Below are 15,930 nucleotides of genomic sequence, written 5' to 3'. Positions count from 1 at the left end.
TTCTATTCCTTGCCCCACACTGATGCAGAAATACATTTACCAGTGATTATAACTACATATCCATGAAGAACAACGTGGTGCGCCTGTGGAGCAGGTCTGTGAGCGCATCCGGCCAGCATATGTATTTGACAGAAAAGGTGGTGTGATTTCGTGCCTTGTGCTGAAGAGTTGAAAATATTTCAACTTCTAGAAACCACTAGAAAAAGCGTAGCATGAGAAAGGAGTGCATGCCAGGCACGCTGTACCTCAGGCTCTTACCCTCACAAAAATGGGAAACATAAAGCAGAAACAACAGCTGATACTGCAAGATTTTTGTACAAAGAAATACAATTATGACTAAGGTAATTAACAGGAGTGGAATAGAATTAGATTGTAATGGCTGGGTTGGCATGATACTAAGAGTTGAAAAGGAACTGATGAATTATCTTTTCTAAGTGGATCAAGAAAGGCTAGAGAAGAGGAAGAGGAGAGATGCACCTCTGGGAGTTGATTTTGTTCTACTGATATTTTTTCTTTCACTAGGTTCATTTTCCATTCTCTTTCTCTCACACACATCAGATTTGTTTTCATTCACAACTCAAACAATTCCCTTTGTACAGTTCTTATGGCAGAGTTGTTGACACTGTGTGCCTTACAGGAAAACAAGGTGACAGGTGATGGCAACATTGCAGAGCAGTCGGTTTACACATTTCCTAGCCACAACACAAATAGAAAGCGAATTACAGAATATAGATTATGTACAGTGTTCTGGAATATTTCTTACTTTGCTGCCTCAAGCCATCTTTAATCATATACCCTTAACTGAATTACTTGGCCTTTACTCTCACACACAATCTGTCCGTCTAAGCCTGGTGGCCTACTACTGCTGCCACTACATGCGTACATCAGAGTACATCTTACACCCTGACTAGCCTCTCTGTGCAGGGGTTTTAGGGAAAGCCTGTCATCTCTGCTGCAGTGCACTCTGTGCGTATGTGTGTGGACTGTCAGTGAGCATTGCAGGTGCTGGCATGTCCAGGCTTCTGCCTAATCCCCATGGGAGCGTAAATAGGCTGCCTAGATCTGCCTCCTTACATAACCACTCTGCCAGAGAGAGGAGAGAGAGATGACGGCATGGACACAGAGACAGGAGGAGTTAGAGAAGACAACTGATGAGAAAATAGGGAAAAGGGAAGCTTTAGGGGAACAGAGGGATAAGAAAGACGATAGCAAAGGTAGAAGTAAACCATTCAAAGAAGGTGTGGATGTGTTGGTGCAAAATCGTAGTTTTTTGTTGCCTTGTCTGCTGTTGTTGATGAAAACATTTAAACATTTGTATTTCTTTTTAACTCAGTCACATATGCTCTGGCTATGCTTTCCTCTAGTAGTGTTTTACTCTCTCCCTCGCTCTCTCAGTTGTTCTTTTTCTCTGTTTCCAATTTTTTGCACTTTTTGCAGATGCTGGGAAATGTCAGACATTTACTTGAATTTGTGGCACTGCTGGATCCCCTTAAAGTGATCATTGGCAGCATGCAGCACTACGCTCACATACGCACAGAGACAAACATATCTCTAAAAGACTACTTGTTGAGACATTGGTAGCTGCTCTTACACCCTCACACGGAGACCCTACTATGATGTAAACATTTTGTGTGTGTGTGTGTGTGTGTGTGTGTTTGTTTGTGTGTCACAACGCATTGACTCAAATGTATGCTGTATGGTGAAATTGACTTGAAATTGAATCGATGGGTTTTCTACACTCAGTGAACACTGACATGTTCTATTTATTGTAGAATGAAAATGTTGTCCTTGTTGTTAAGCCCAGTTAAGACCAATGACTTGCAACCAGACAGAACTGTTTTAGAACGTTACAAGGGTAGGTTGCAACAGTTCATGCTGTCTGTCTCAGGTCGACTTAAGATGGCTGATTGTGTCACCTGTGACTGTCGGCTCTGGTAATGCACATCACCTGCTTTAATAGCCAAGCAGTGCCTTGTAGCCAAGTCAGATGGTTAAGTCAATTACAAACTGTCAGCTGGTTGAAATGCCAGAGTTTTGGACAGAGAAAGGGGAAATCACCTCATCAATTGGTTTGAGTAACAGTTGTGTCTGTATGACACAAGCCTTAAAATTTACATTTAGTCCGTGTAGCAGTACTGCTAATTCTCACAACAAAGCTGAAAATGGGTGTCTTTGACATTTTACAGATAATGCAATCATTTGATTACATGTAATTAAGAATGTCACATTAAAGGTTATAAAGGTGCCCCAGTCAACCAGTGGGAATCTGAAGTGCAGCAAAAAGAACAAATGCCCTCACTGTCTCCTCCACTGTAAACAGTGCTGCTTTGTTGCACTCCTTCAGCCACAGACCAGCAACTCAGCAGCCAAGGAAATAACATGATCAGATGATATCCTGAGAGCAGAGGGGGAATATTCTTATGAGAGGCATTATCAATACCAATATGACATAAAATGGTTAAAGAGTAACTAAACCCCTAGGTTTTGGCTGAGGTGCATCTAGGCTGGAAATTCAAAAAATGCCTTGATTCTGAGCAGGGTCCAGGGGTTACACCCCGCCTTTCCGAAATCCCGCTGTTCCGAAAATAGACTTCCATTCTTCGTAATGGCGGGGTTTCCCATGTTTTCTAAAGACCCCGCTATTCCGAAAAGGCTATTGGGGAACCCCTGACCCTAACCCTAACCCTAACCCTATTGGGAAGTAATTGGAACTTGAAAGTCGGATTCGGAACAGCGGTGTTTCGGAGTGGGGGTGTTTCGGAATGGAGGGGTTTCGCAATGGAAGGCCATCCCCGGGTCCAGGAGCAGTTAAGACCCCCCCCCCCCCCCCCAACAAAATATGCCAAATTGAAATACTTTGACTGAAATGTCAAGAGTTAGACCAGAATCAATCAACAACACTACTTCATACCCAAATACATTTGTTTTCAGCAGAAAAAAGTGGTTTGGGAGTTTAGTTACTGCACTAAAGCACTTTAAACTATTGTTTTATAGCTGGCTGTGACCTTTCTTCCTGTCCCTCTCAAAAAGAATATGCAAAGTCACAACTTAATTCTGTTTTGCAGATAATTACATGAGTGAATGACATTTAAAAAATGAGTTAAATCACCTTCCCAAAAATTAAATGAAATACTGATGCAGTCTTAATGCTCACAAGGTCCAGCTGTAATATACAAACCTGCTTCTACAAGCCAGGAGAGAAGAGGGGACTGATCATAACAGACTTAGGATATGATTATGGCCAAGACTTGACCCTTCTCAATTGCACGCAAGGCACATAAAACACACACACACACACACACACACACACACGCACACACACAGAACTCATCCGACAGTGCTCATGCGAAGCCCAGGACGCAGCGATGGTGCCCCTGCAAAAATAGTGTTGGGATAACATAACATCTGCTAGCTTGTTTATTTTTGTACCGTTAGTGACCAGGTTAGGGCTTTGGAGTATGTAGGTATGTATGTATGTAGGTTTTTATAGCTCAGAGGTTGGGGAGATTTTTTTAATTAAATTATTTATTTATTTTTTATTTAATTTGTAGAGGGACCATGTACAATATTAAACATAAATGTAGCCATTTGATGCTAATTTACATCTGCTGTCCCTTGGCAGGTCATAATTAAAACTTCACAAAGTTATAAGACATCAATGAAAACAAATAAACTACAACAAACATAACACAGTAACACAGATCAGTACATCACAAACACAAAACACACACACACACACACACACACACACACACACACACAGAATATATTGTTCAGATTAAACGCAGTGATATAAGATCAGTGGTTACAGAATTGAATGTCTTTCAGCAGATTTATACGTTTGTTTTGTTTGTTCTAATAGTGGAAGGGGAGAAGAATGATGATTGAAAAAGTTGCAATATGGCAGGCTTATAGCAATAGTCTACATACAGTGAGTCAGACTGATAAAGAAAATACTATGTTTCAATGCTTTACTTTATAGTTTGTGAGATAAGTGAGTGGTGTTTTGTCGGTTAGGTGTTATCAGTGCATGCTAATTTAACATCAGGAATATTCAGGGCAGCCTTATCCTTAATAACTTATCATTCTCATTCTTGTTGCTCATTAGCCTGCATTGAACTCGATCTATTGTGTCCCCTTCAGGCCATCCCTCTGTCCTTTTTGTGTACATTTGTATTCACTAACTTGCTCTCTGACAAACCGTCAAGCTGCAAATCTGTCACATTTGGCTACATATTGTCAATTAACAATGATTTATTGAATCTGAGAGCTAAAATGCATTAGAGCAGCTGATTGATATTGATGATGGTTCTCAGTCATCCAGGTCATGGTAATCCTAAGTGCTGTATCGTAGGCAACTGGACTTGTTTCAGTTCCTTGAAGACGTTTCAGCTCTCATCCAAGAGGCTTCTTCAGTTCAAAGTAACTGGAGGGGAGTCGCAGGGGTTTAAACTCTGTGTGGGAGTGTCCTTACAGAGTCGTTAAGGACACGTGTGAGCTCTGAGTTAGGGCCACTTTTGGGTCATTGACCCAACTGGCCTTCACGTGGGTTGCTAGGGCTAGAGAGAGAGAGGTCTAGAGAGAGAGAGAGATCTATCCTGACAACGTTCTTATTATATTCATTGATGCTAAACGCTAACCGTGAAATATTGCTAAAGATGTATTGACATGTATTGATAAGAAAGAAAAAAGCTTGTCTGATTGGAGTTAAATTCATTGAAATTTTGGTTCAGCGTAGGAACATAGCTGCAGCATGAATCTCATAGCTAGCTTGATAGAGAATCAGTGGTTTAGTAGAGAACAGTGGTGGAATATGACTAAGTACATTTACTAAGTACTGTACTTTATAGGTACTTGTACATTACTTGTGTATTTCAATGGCATTTTCCACTACTCTTTCCACTTGAATCCAAAGGGAAATATTGTAAATTTTTTCCTCCACCTCAGTTATTTCAAAGCTATAGTCGCGAGTTACTTTTCAGATCAGTATTTAATACATGAATATATGATCAGTTAAAACTTACTTTACATTTTTTCAAAATCGCTGCAAAATCCACATAGAAAAGTCTATCTTCTTTTTTTCAGATTACATATTTTTCCCCCTGTAAATTGTTATCAGTATTGGCCTCCTATCTCATCAGTCTCTAATTTTGGTAACCCTCTTCCCGTACGTTTAACCATTTTACATTAAAGTACAGTATGCTTTAAGTAAATTGGAAATGGGCTTTATGGAAGACCTGTGAAAATGTACTTAACACAATTTCACAAAGCTTTGTTTAAATACTCTTGATAGGTACCACTGTGTATAATAAAATATAATATGTATAATATGTGTGTCATTATATCTTTTTTTGCCAAGTATAATTTAAATAAATATAATAGTGCACAATTGTCCTCCTCTGCTCTTTCTAACCACACCTCACCTATAATAACCTCATTAATAACATATAGTCTTTTATGTGTTCCTGTATATGCGGGGTGTTGAATCTGCAATGAAGATAAAAGAACCATTGCCTTGTGTGATAATCTGTAGGGGGTTGCAATGATATTCCAGTTTCACGGTATATGTATATGTATGAAAATTGCAATTATCGTTCCATGTACACTTGCTCATTTATTGTATTTAATTCTACTCTGTTAGTGTTACTAAAATATATATAATTCAACTTTATATCACGTATCATGTCTGTCAGGACATAGTATTTTGTGAAATTATAATGAAGTGCTTGTTAAACATGATTTTTTCTGAGATGGTTATTATGTCATGAAAATCTAATAGCGCCCCAGCCTTATCGTGCACTGCTTTCACTGATAACATTATTTCTACATTATCTCTTTTTTCTGTTTTTCTAATTTTTCGATCCTTTGGATGTTCCTCTGAATTCAATTCAATTCAATTCAAAAAACTTTATTTGTCCCCGGGGGGCAATTCAAGGTAAGGCACGTGGAGCATTTGTACACAACACAACATTTAACAGATATACAGCACAACACAGAACAGTAAGCTAGTTAAAATAAAAAAAAATAAAATAAAAAAATATATATAAAAATGTAAAAAGGTATAGAATATAAAAGGTTATAAATAGAATAAGGAATATAAGCAGTATCTACATAAGGTGCAAGTTGGTACTGAGGTAGATTGAATTGATTGATGGGGGGGTCCAGGGTCCAGAGCAGGGAGGCAGTGGGGCAGGGATGGTTGGGAGTTGAGGAGTTGAACAGCTCTGGGAATAAAGGTTGTTCTCCTCCTCTGTGTCCTGCAGCCCGGGCAGCGGAGCCAGCGTCCTGAGGGGAGCCACTCAAACACTGGGAACAGAGCATGTGAGGGGTCCTGTAGGATCCTGAGTGCTGTCCTCAGTGTTTGCTGCTCACACACGGTTGAAAGTGTTCTGACCGGAAGTCCGATGATTTTAGAGCGGACTTTGACAGTGCTCTGCAGGCGGGTCCTGTTTTGCAGGCTGGTGGAGTGAAACCAGCAGGTTATTGAGAATGTGATTACACTCTCAATGAATGAGTAATAAAATGTCCGAAGGATGTTTGTGTTGACCCCAAAAGTGTTGAGTTTCCTCAGGAGATACTGCCGCTGCTGGCATCTCCTGAGAATCTCCTCAGTGTTGGAGGCAAATTTCAACATGCAGTCGAAGATTGTGCCCAGGTATTTGTACTCGTCCACAATCTCTACAGTCTTCCCATGGACTGTGCTGACAGCTGCTGCAGCCAGCTCCCTCTGCATGCTGGAAAAGGTCATCACCATCTCTTTGGTCTTCTCCACATTTAACTCCAGGCAGGAGTTATCACACCACTCTACAAACTCATGAAGCTCTGAGCTGTGGTGATGTGAGGGGCCTGAGAGCAGGGACAGGAGAACTGTGTCATCCGCATACTTGACCAGATGACAGTCAGGATGGGTGGACCTGCAGTCATTAGTGTAGAGGATGAAGAGCAGAGGAGAGAGGACGCGGCCCTGAGGGGAGCCAGTAGAGGTGAAGGAGAGGTCAGAGAAGGTGTTATTGACCAGAACCCTCTGTGACCTGTTGGTCAGGAAGTTTGTAATCCACAGGATCAGCTGGTCGTCCAGGTGGAAGTGGGTGAAGAGTTTCTTTGCCAGGATGTGTGGCTGTAGGGTGTTGAATGCAGAGGAGAAGTCTGCAGTTACTATTTATTCTTTATGCCCAGAAAGCATTATTTAATTGTTTTGTACTATTTATGCTGATATTTAGAGAATTGAACAGATCCCTCAATTCAGCAATCAACCAGCACGCTAGAAGTGTCAGTCTAATCTAATAACTAAGAGAACGTGACAGTCATCTCCATCAGGAGCTGCTGTCACAGTTGGTGTAAAGCAGCTTAGTGCAACTTCCTCCTTTGCTGTTTTCCGATGACCCGACTGAGTGACACGTGTGTGATGGTAGAGCTGTCCTCATCACAGGTTGGCCCATCAGGCCTGGTCTAAGTGTGAGTGATGCTATGGACTTGTGTGTGTGTCGTAAAGCCGGTGACTTTTATGGAATGAGGCACAGGGTGATTGATGCACTATGAAGTCAGGAAGGAGTGCGGCATGCACATCACCTTTTACTATAGCAACACACACATAAAGATGAAAAGAGACGGCATGCAATATAGAGCATCCTATCTTTTATATGTTTTAAATCCCCACTGGTTACCTTGACATGGAATCAGCAAATACTCTCCACTCTTCCAAGCTTTTTCCCACATCCTTGCACAAGGTGAGTATTAGTATCAACAGTTTAAAGTCCCAGGTTAAAGCAACACCTTGGACCTGTGAGATCAGATGAAGTGCAGAGAGTGCAGGTCATGAGATTTGTGGTCATTATGTGTTTATTGCTGTAAACTGTAGGACTACAAAGGCCACACATGTTTACTTTTTATTCTACTAACAATTCACTTGGTCGCCCCTCCCCCACATTTAGTTAACATGGACATACGTTTTTTACACACTGCAGCTGTGGCTGCATATAACATGCTCTACACACAGAATTAACCCTGATAGGCCATAGATGTGTCATACAACTCTGCTCCACTCTTTTCTGCTCTCACTATCAATGCTTTTCCAGAAGGAAGAGTGAAATAATTTAGACAGGGTAAGAACATGAGGAGACAGGATCAAATGTTTCCATTACTGCTAATGAAGTTGACAGCAATTACTGAAAAAGTGGCCCAGCACAAAGAATGAATTATAGAGCCAGTAGCGGAACTTGTTCATGACTGCCCTATTTTAGTCTCCATAGGCTTGTCAGGTTTTGTTTACATAAAATGTAAAATGCATGTTATACATGTATAAACCATCAAATATGCCCTGTATGTCATTTACCTTTTTTAAGATGAATCAGTGTTTCTGGAGGTACTGTGAGCCTTGTGACCATGCATTGTCCTTCATGTGTAAAGGTTTCAGAATATTTTTTTCAAAACATTAACCTACAGTGGGGCCGGGAGATACGGGCCAAAATTGATGTATCTGTATATTCAGGCTGAATGATGATGTATAATATGTATATATCTGTATTTTCTAAGAAGTGGGCTGAATATTCAGTTGTAAGTCAAAGCCACATTTGAGATGTCACTAGCCCTTTTAACAGAACAGACCAACAGATCAAAATAAAATGCACGGACAAGCTTTTCTACAGCTACATTCGACAGCATGTAAATGAAAAACTATATAAAATTACCAGCAGGACTGTAAGTAAACTTCTTTGGAACATAGCAGTAGCACTACAGAGGTTGAGGCTTTTGGAGCACTGGTCACAGAACTGTAGTATAACAGTATAAAAGTATACTTTAATACAGTAGGGGAGTATCAAGTAAGTTCATTGTAATCTGAGACTATTGAAATTCTGTCTTGGCAGTAGTTTAAAAAAAAAAGAGAGAGGGAGAGGGAGACTTTGTCCATGTTGTATGTCTCATGTATGAAATGTTTGTATTCAGGCACTGTCTCACTGCCACTACAACTACAGAGTAAAATAGTAGGAGCAGCTATTCCTCATGAATGTGCATAAATGTATTGCACGGGTGCTATTGCGGATTTCATTCATGGCACAGACATTTTTACATTAACAGACTGGAGTAGTGGCGCTGTGTCACCCTCAGTGTTTCAGGAGAACTTGAGTGAGTGAGATGGAGCTGCACAGAGAGTGTGAGAGAGGAGACACGCACACTGGCATGGCTTTATGGAGGATAGGGATTATGTAAGGCAACTTCATGTATACTGATTCAAACGGTGTTGTCTCAATCTATATCTCTCAAATCTATATCTCCAGCCCTTATCTACACTATAAGTTGCGTGTCATGGAGTGGTCTTATCCCAACATCACAAATGTATGGTTTGCCAAGCTATCCAGTCAGTTGTAAGTTTAAAGCATTAGGTGTCAAAATATACAGAAGAGACTATAATGATCAACACTTTGATAAACTACACAAACTCTAAATCATAAGATAAACATGTTGTGACTTTGAAAAACCCATTTCATGTAATTGCTAGACAATAATGAGATAACAAATCAGAAGGCAAAAAAAAAAACATAAATAATGAACAATCTGTGTAAAGTCAAGATCTTTATTATTATGGAAGAATTATCCTATCTTTATTCAAGAACGTAGATTTTCAGTTTGAGAGCATGATTTCATTCCTTTTCAGTGACACAGCTCCTTCTCGTGCTCAGATTTATTCTCCTCATGCTCACATTTTGTGCTCACACTGAGATGTTTGCTGCTTTCTCTCAAAATGTGTGCTTGAACTCAAAAATCACACGCTTGTGCTCACACATCTTCTTCTTGCACACAAAAATTTCGCTCGCATTCAAATATGTCCTGTGCTCGCTCAGATCTAAAGTCTGCGTGCTCAGATCTAATGTGCACGCACTCAGAACAAGCACCACCTCTCTGGTTGAGGAGTCTGTTCAGACTCAAGGCTGTCCCTCCCTGCGCTCAAAATATTGTGTTTCACCAGCCAATAGGGAGACAGCTACAGTGTGGACCAATCAAATGACGGATGCGGCCTTGGGTGCGTTCCTTTGCACTTTTTTTGAGTGCTCCGCAGGGGCGGGCATATGGTCTGTTTGTAAAACTGCTTCTCTCAAAATACACCAATTTACCATATTAGCCAGCTATTTGAATCGTCACCTATTTAAGACGCCAGCATATTTATGTATAATTAATCTTTAGTAATCCTAAAAAGAGTTATCGTAGTTTAGACTTTTTTCAATTTAATATTAGCGGATATATGTTATATAGTATAAATACTCACTACAGCGTAGGAGTGTTACGATAGTCGAGTGGTTAAGTACAATGTTAGATGATGCATTTTAAACATGGGACGCCAGTTCATCCCGGCCACCACACTAGCCCTTTTCACACTCCCGTTTGCATGCGGGGATCCTGCGCCAATTCTGTGAAAGTTTCAGATGCGGTGAGGGGTGAAATTTCGCTGCGCTGAATACGGAGGTAGTATCAGAGGTAGTATCAGAGGTAGTATCAGAGGCGCAGTATTGGCGAACCGAACCAGTGTGAACGGATAAGCCGGCGGCGCGGAGTGAGGATGTGTCGATCTGATGGTGTTCACTGTCTGATAACTGAACAGGTCCATCACTCAACAAAATATAGAGAAATGTCACGGTGTAAAAAATCACCACGACGATCAGCCCTCCCGACCGAGACTTCAGTGAACTTTCCCCCCAGAAAACAGCCTCCCTCCCCGCCAGTGAAAGAGTCAGACAGTCTCCTGTTTACTGATGGTGATTATGTAATTATGTAATTCAGAGAAAAACGTAAGATGTTTGGTGGGTCAGGATCTCAATCACAACACATTATAACAGCATCAGTATGATTATAAACAGTCAGCGGGTACATGTTTAGATTAACAGGAGGACACCGGGGAACCCGTTGAAAAAAACACACATGTCATCTTCATGATGTGTACTGTCACGCCGGCGCCGGCTTTCTGTGTGAATTACTCTGGTTCGTCTTTTACGCCGGAGCTGCTCGGTTCTGTGTGAACAACCAACGGCGGAGAATTGGCGAACCTCCGCTGCGGCGATAATGCGGCGACTCTGTGTGGTTTAAAATGCAACATCTGGCAGTGTACTTAACCACTCGACTATCTTAACACTCCTACGATGTTGTGAGTATTTATACTATATAACATATATCCGCTAATATTAAATTGAAAGAAGTCTAAACTACGATAACTCTTTTTAGGATTACTAAAGATTAATTATACATACATATGCTGGCGTCTTAAATAGGTGACGATTCAAATAGCTGGCTTATATGGTAAATTGGTGTATTTTGAGAGAAGCAGTTTTACAAACAGACCATATGCCCGCCCCTGCGGAGCACTCAAAAAAAGTGCGAAGGAACGCACCCAAGGCCGCATCCATCATTTGATTGGTCCACACTCTAGCTGTGTCCCTATTGGCTGGTGAAACACAATATTTTGAGCGCAGGGAGGGACAACCTTGAGTCTGAGCAGACTCCTCAACCAGAGAGGAGGTGCTCATTCTGAGTGCGTGCACATTAGATCTGAGCGCGCAGACTTTAGATCTGAGTGAGCACAGGACATATTTGAATGCGAGCAAAATTTTTGTGTGCAAGAAGAAGATGTGCGAGCACAAGCATGTGATTTTTGAGTTCAAGCACACATTTTGAGAGAAAGCAGCAAACATCTCAGTGCGAGCACAAAATGTGAGCATGAGGAGAATAAATCTGAGCACGAGAAGGAGCTGTGTCACTGAAAAGGAATGAAATCATGCTCTCAAACTGAAAATCTACGCTCTTGAATAAAGATAGGATAATTCTTCCATAGATTATAACCACATCAACGCTTTTTTGTTTATGTTGTGCTTTAATAGACAAAAATCAGGATGTTTTTTTAATTACATTGAAAATACCTAATACCCAAATTGTTAAACTAGCAGAACCCTGAGCAGGGCTTACGTTAGCTGGCATATGACAGCTTTTTGCAGGTATCACATGTAGTCGTCCAGAAAATGAAAATTTCGACTGCAAAAATGTCCGGTGGGAAATATACCATATAAATAAATTGATAGATTAATAGCATACTAATAAAACTTAATTAGGTGTAACCTATAAGGTATTTTGGCAACAGTACGTAAATATAATATCTAATATCTTTCATGCCTGTACCTCTGCTTAAAGACATTAATACCACTCAGTAAAAACAGTTAAAATGGACAGGAAATTCAATTAAAGGGAAAAGGCAATCCTAAACAGGTGTGTTTTGAGTCGGGACTTGAAATGTGATAGTGTACTGATGTTCCTTATTTCGGGTGGCAGAGAGTTCCAGAGCCGGGGGGCAGAGCGGCTGAAAGCTCTGCTCCCAAAGGTGGTGAGACGGGCAGGGGGGACAGTCAGCAGAATGGAGGAGGATGAACAGAGGGTGCGAGAGGGAGTGGCGATATGGAGAACAAACCTGCTTAAAACAGGCAGTTGGCTCCTTTCACATTGCCAGGAGACGCGTTTGCTTTTTGTTTGTTTGTTTTTTTCTTGTGTGCTAGTTTGTCATCACAAACATTACATTTTCTTCTAAATAAGTACCTTAAATGTGCTGTGACATGTACTGCAACATTTAAGCTCTTGTTATTCTTAATGAGCCATAGTTTCACATTTCAGATGTTTTGTTTCAATCATAAAGATTTGAAAATAAAAGAGAACATTTTGAGTTGAAAATCTGGAACCAATGCAATTAATGAAAAATATGACAAACAGTTGAGCAGTTTTCAAAATAGTTGCTGATTAATCTGATGTTGATTGACTAATCGATTAATTGATCATTTAAACTGCAATGAAGTCATTATATTGAATGGATTCTCAAAGTAGTGTTAAGTTGTAGTCCTACATTTCAGACAATGATAGTCCACAATTGAATTTCAATAAAACACAAAATAACACTGATACTGCAGCTTACTGACTGTAGCTGATTTTGAGTCATCCGTATCAAACTTTTTCAGCCCTCTTCACACACTGTAGAGGCTCCTATATATTTGTCGGCTTGACATGCCTCTGTTTTTTATCTCCCTTAATGCTTTTCCTGGTCTCTATAAGCCAACTCTTTTACCTTCATGGTTTTACCTGTTCTTTTTCAAATTCCCTCTAGTAAGCTACTTACTGAAGGATCAGTATTTTTACATCACTGCCCATCTCGTCTGCCTTTCCTCTGTCCTTTCTCTGTTTGTTCAAACTCCTCCAGGGCCTCTTGATCATCGTCGTATAGAGCGCAGCCTTAAGCAAGGCCTGACATTTGGTGCACTTCGAAGGGGGACAGAGGTGAAGTGACAGGACTGTAGCGTGGAGGGAGATAACGCAGCAGCAGGGAACTTGACTGCATTACTAATGAGAATTGTTTGGCCCAATGTACCTGCTCCAACAAAGTTTGGGTTGAAACCTATTCTTGAAGGAGTTTGAGTTTCCCGTTTGTGGGACAAATAAAGGAATTCTGATTCTGAATTCTGATTTAAGATAGATGTTTCATTTGTCTGTAAATGCTGACTTGTTGAAATGGACAGATGCATTGTTTTCAAGATGGTGTTATCTTTCAGCTGTAAAGGTAGATTTCCCCATGGAGCCTGGCTCTTCACACTCCAAGAGGCTTTAGAAAAAATGGACAAAAAAGCAATCATTTTTGCCAGTCGTGCCTTTCTTTGCAGTCACTGTATACAGAAAGTTAAAATCTGTACACTGTATGTCAACGTGTACCATTGATCGTAAGTAGTGAGGAATGTGATTCTCTGTGGGCATGTATGTATGTAACATTTACCTAAGAAATCAATCATTCATCAGTGGATGACTGAATGGACTGCTGGATAAACAGATGGATTTGGGAAGCTAATGTGGAATTTACCATCTCTGTCTTTGTTAACTGATCCCAGAAGCAGCCTGGAAAATAAATGCCTGCTGTAATAGTGAACTGGGGACACCAAGGAATGTTTCTGCTCATTAAACTGGTGACCCAGTGGCCTGTGTGTGTGAGAGAGTGAGAGTGGGCTGCATAGAAACATTGCAAGATTTTTTGGGCAGTTTATTCAGAAACACTACTCCTTGTGTTTATTTCAGTCCGAGTTTGGATCTGTGTTTATACTGCAAGTGTGTGTGTGTATGTGTGTGTTTGTCTCCTGCATGTTTGGGCATGGTGCCGTCCTACCTCACCCTTCTGACGCTAAGCAGCTTTTGCTTGATCACCATCTGTTACCAGTCTGTGTTTATGCACAGACTGCCTCACACTCCTCACCCACTCAGGCACACACACGCACACTCTTGAGCAGCTCCTCTTGTGTGCAATCCCCAGTCAGTCAGTATTGCTGTGTCTGCTGCAGCCAGGGATGGTATTTTGTTCATCTGTGAAATGGGGGCTTTCACATTACCACTGCAGTTGTGCTGAGTGATATTTGCTGTGAGATGGGTAATTCACAGAAGGCTACAGGTAGTGTGTGTGTGGTGTGTGTATGTTTGTTAGAGGGTTGCTGTGTCTCTCTGCAAGTTAAAAGCTGCTCCGCTGGTAAGCCCAGACAGCTGCTGTGTTTCCCAGTTCACCTACAGGACAGGGATGAGAGTATGAAAGAGTTGAGAAGCCACAGAAACACAGGGAGGAAAAAGCACAGTAAAATCATTGTGACATCATCATTTTGTTCATGCCACTTCACAGGCCCAGTGAAACTATCACTATGTTTTTTTTTCTGTGTTAACTACATTTGTTGTACACCATGACATACAACCACCCATAACTGCTGAACCATAACTTAAGAGAACCAGATCCACATCAAATGTAATATGAAAGCATCAAAACTGCATGTTTGATGCTTTCATATCCCATTACTTACAACACTTTCTTACACACATACTTTATGATTATCTCATGGCCTAATGACCCAGATCAATAAACCCCATAAGCATTGCCACAAATAACATTATGACAGCTAACCAGGGAGCTAAAGCGTGCTTTTCTCCATTTAATCTGTCACGTTACAGTATATGCCTGCATACCCATGCAGGGTGTTTCCCTGCCTTTCACCCAGTGCATGCTGGGATAGGGTCCAGGAATAAGCAAGTATAGAAAATAGACGCTACTGCCTGCATGTCTGCCTATGTGTCTATTCTTACATAAGATCCACTGCTTGAATTATCTGTATCTACACAAGCTCCCCTCCCTCCTCCATGATGCTCCTCTATCCAACATAAACACCCACATTCACTTGCAAACATATCAACACATATTATTCCACAGTGCGTACAGGTCAGATCAACTCCATTACCACAGTGTTATGAGTGCATTTGTAGCCAGGAGCTGTATTTAGGTGGTACATGTATTACACTGTAACCCTGACCTGATGCCTCATTAATTGTAACCCGCAGCCATTGAGTGGTAGACCTCTGTTTATCCCATTGACTGAATGGGATGATAGACTCATTTCACAGGAGGGATTATTCAATTTGTGAGCTCTCCAACCTCAGTGATGAGAACCAAAGTGCTGTCTTGGCTTTCCTGCATGTTGTGCAGGAAGCGAGCATAACCCACGCGCTCTGTGTACTGTGTTATTTTTTTGCCTCTTGGGTTAGCATTTTAACATAACTTTGATGCATCCAGTAGTAAGAGAAGGAGTTGTAGTAGGGGAGAGAGTGCAGGGGAGTAGTATATTGACAAAATAACCTGCCCAATAGTAGTGAGAACCTGACAGCCAAGCTCTTTCCCATTACAGTATTTTTTTCTGACATTGGAGCCTTGTGCTCAGTTTATTTGCCTCAATGGAACTGATGGAAACACCAAATTCACATTCTAGTCTCACGTGTCTAGTGTCTGTACTCAGCTGTTTTCAGCAATGAAGCTCTCAGAAAATCCAATGTTACCTGTATTGGAGCCTAGCCAATATTATCAGCCATTACTGGCCTATCACAAATATATCG

The 15,930-nt window shown here is 40.9% G+C and overlaps 1 protein-coding gene across 7 annotated transcripts in view; it reads left to right on the top strand.

Moving 5' to 3' along the window:
* The window catches only part of caska (calcium/calmodulin-dependent serine protein kinase a), a 197,852-nt gene that overhangs the window by 57,533 nt on the left and 124,389 nt on the right, over positions 1-15,930 (top strand). The gene's annotated exons all lie outside the window — the stretch shown is intronic.

This window comes from Pagrus major, chromosome 9 (genome assembly GCF_040436345.1).
Source record: "Pagrus major chromosome 9, Pma_NU_1.0".
NCBI lineage: Eukaryota > Metazoa > Chordata > Actinopteri > Spariformes > Sparidae > Pagrus > Pagrus major.
This window is presented reverse-complemented; position numbering and strand designations above follow the sequence as displayed.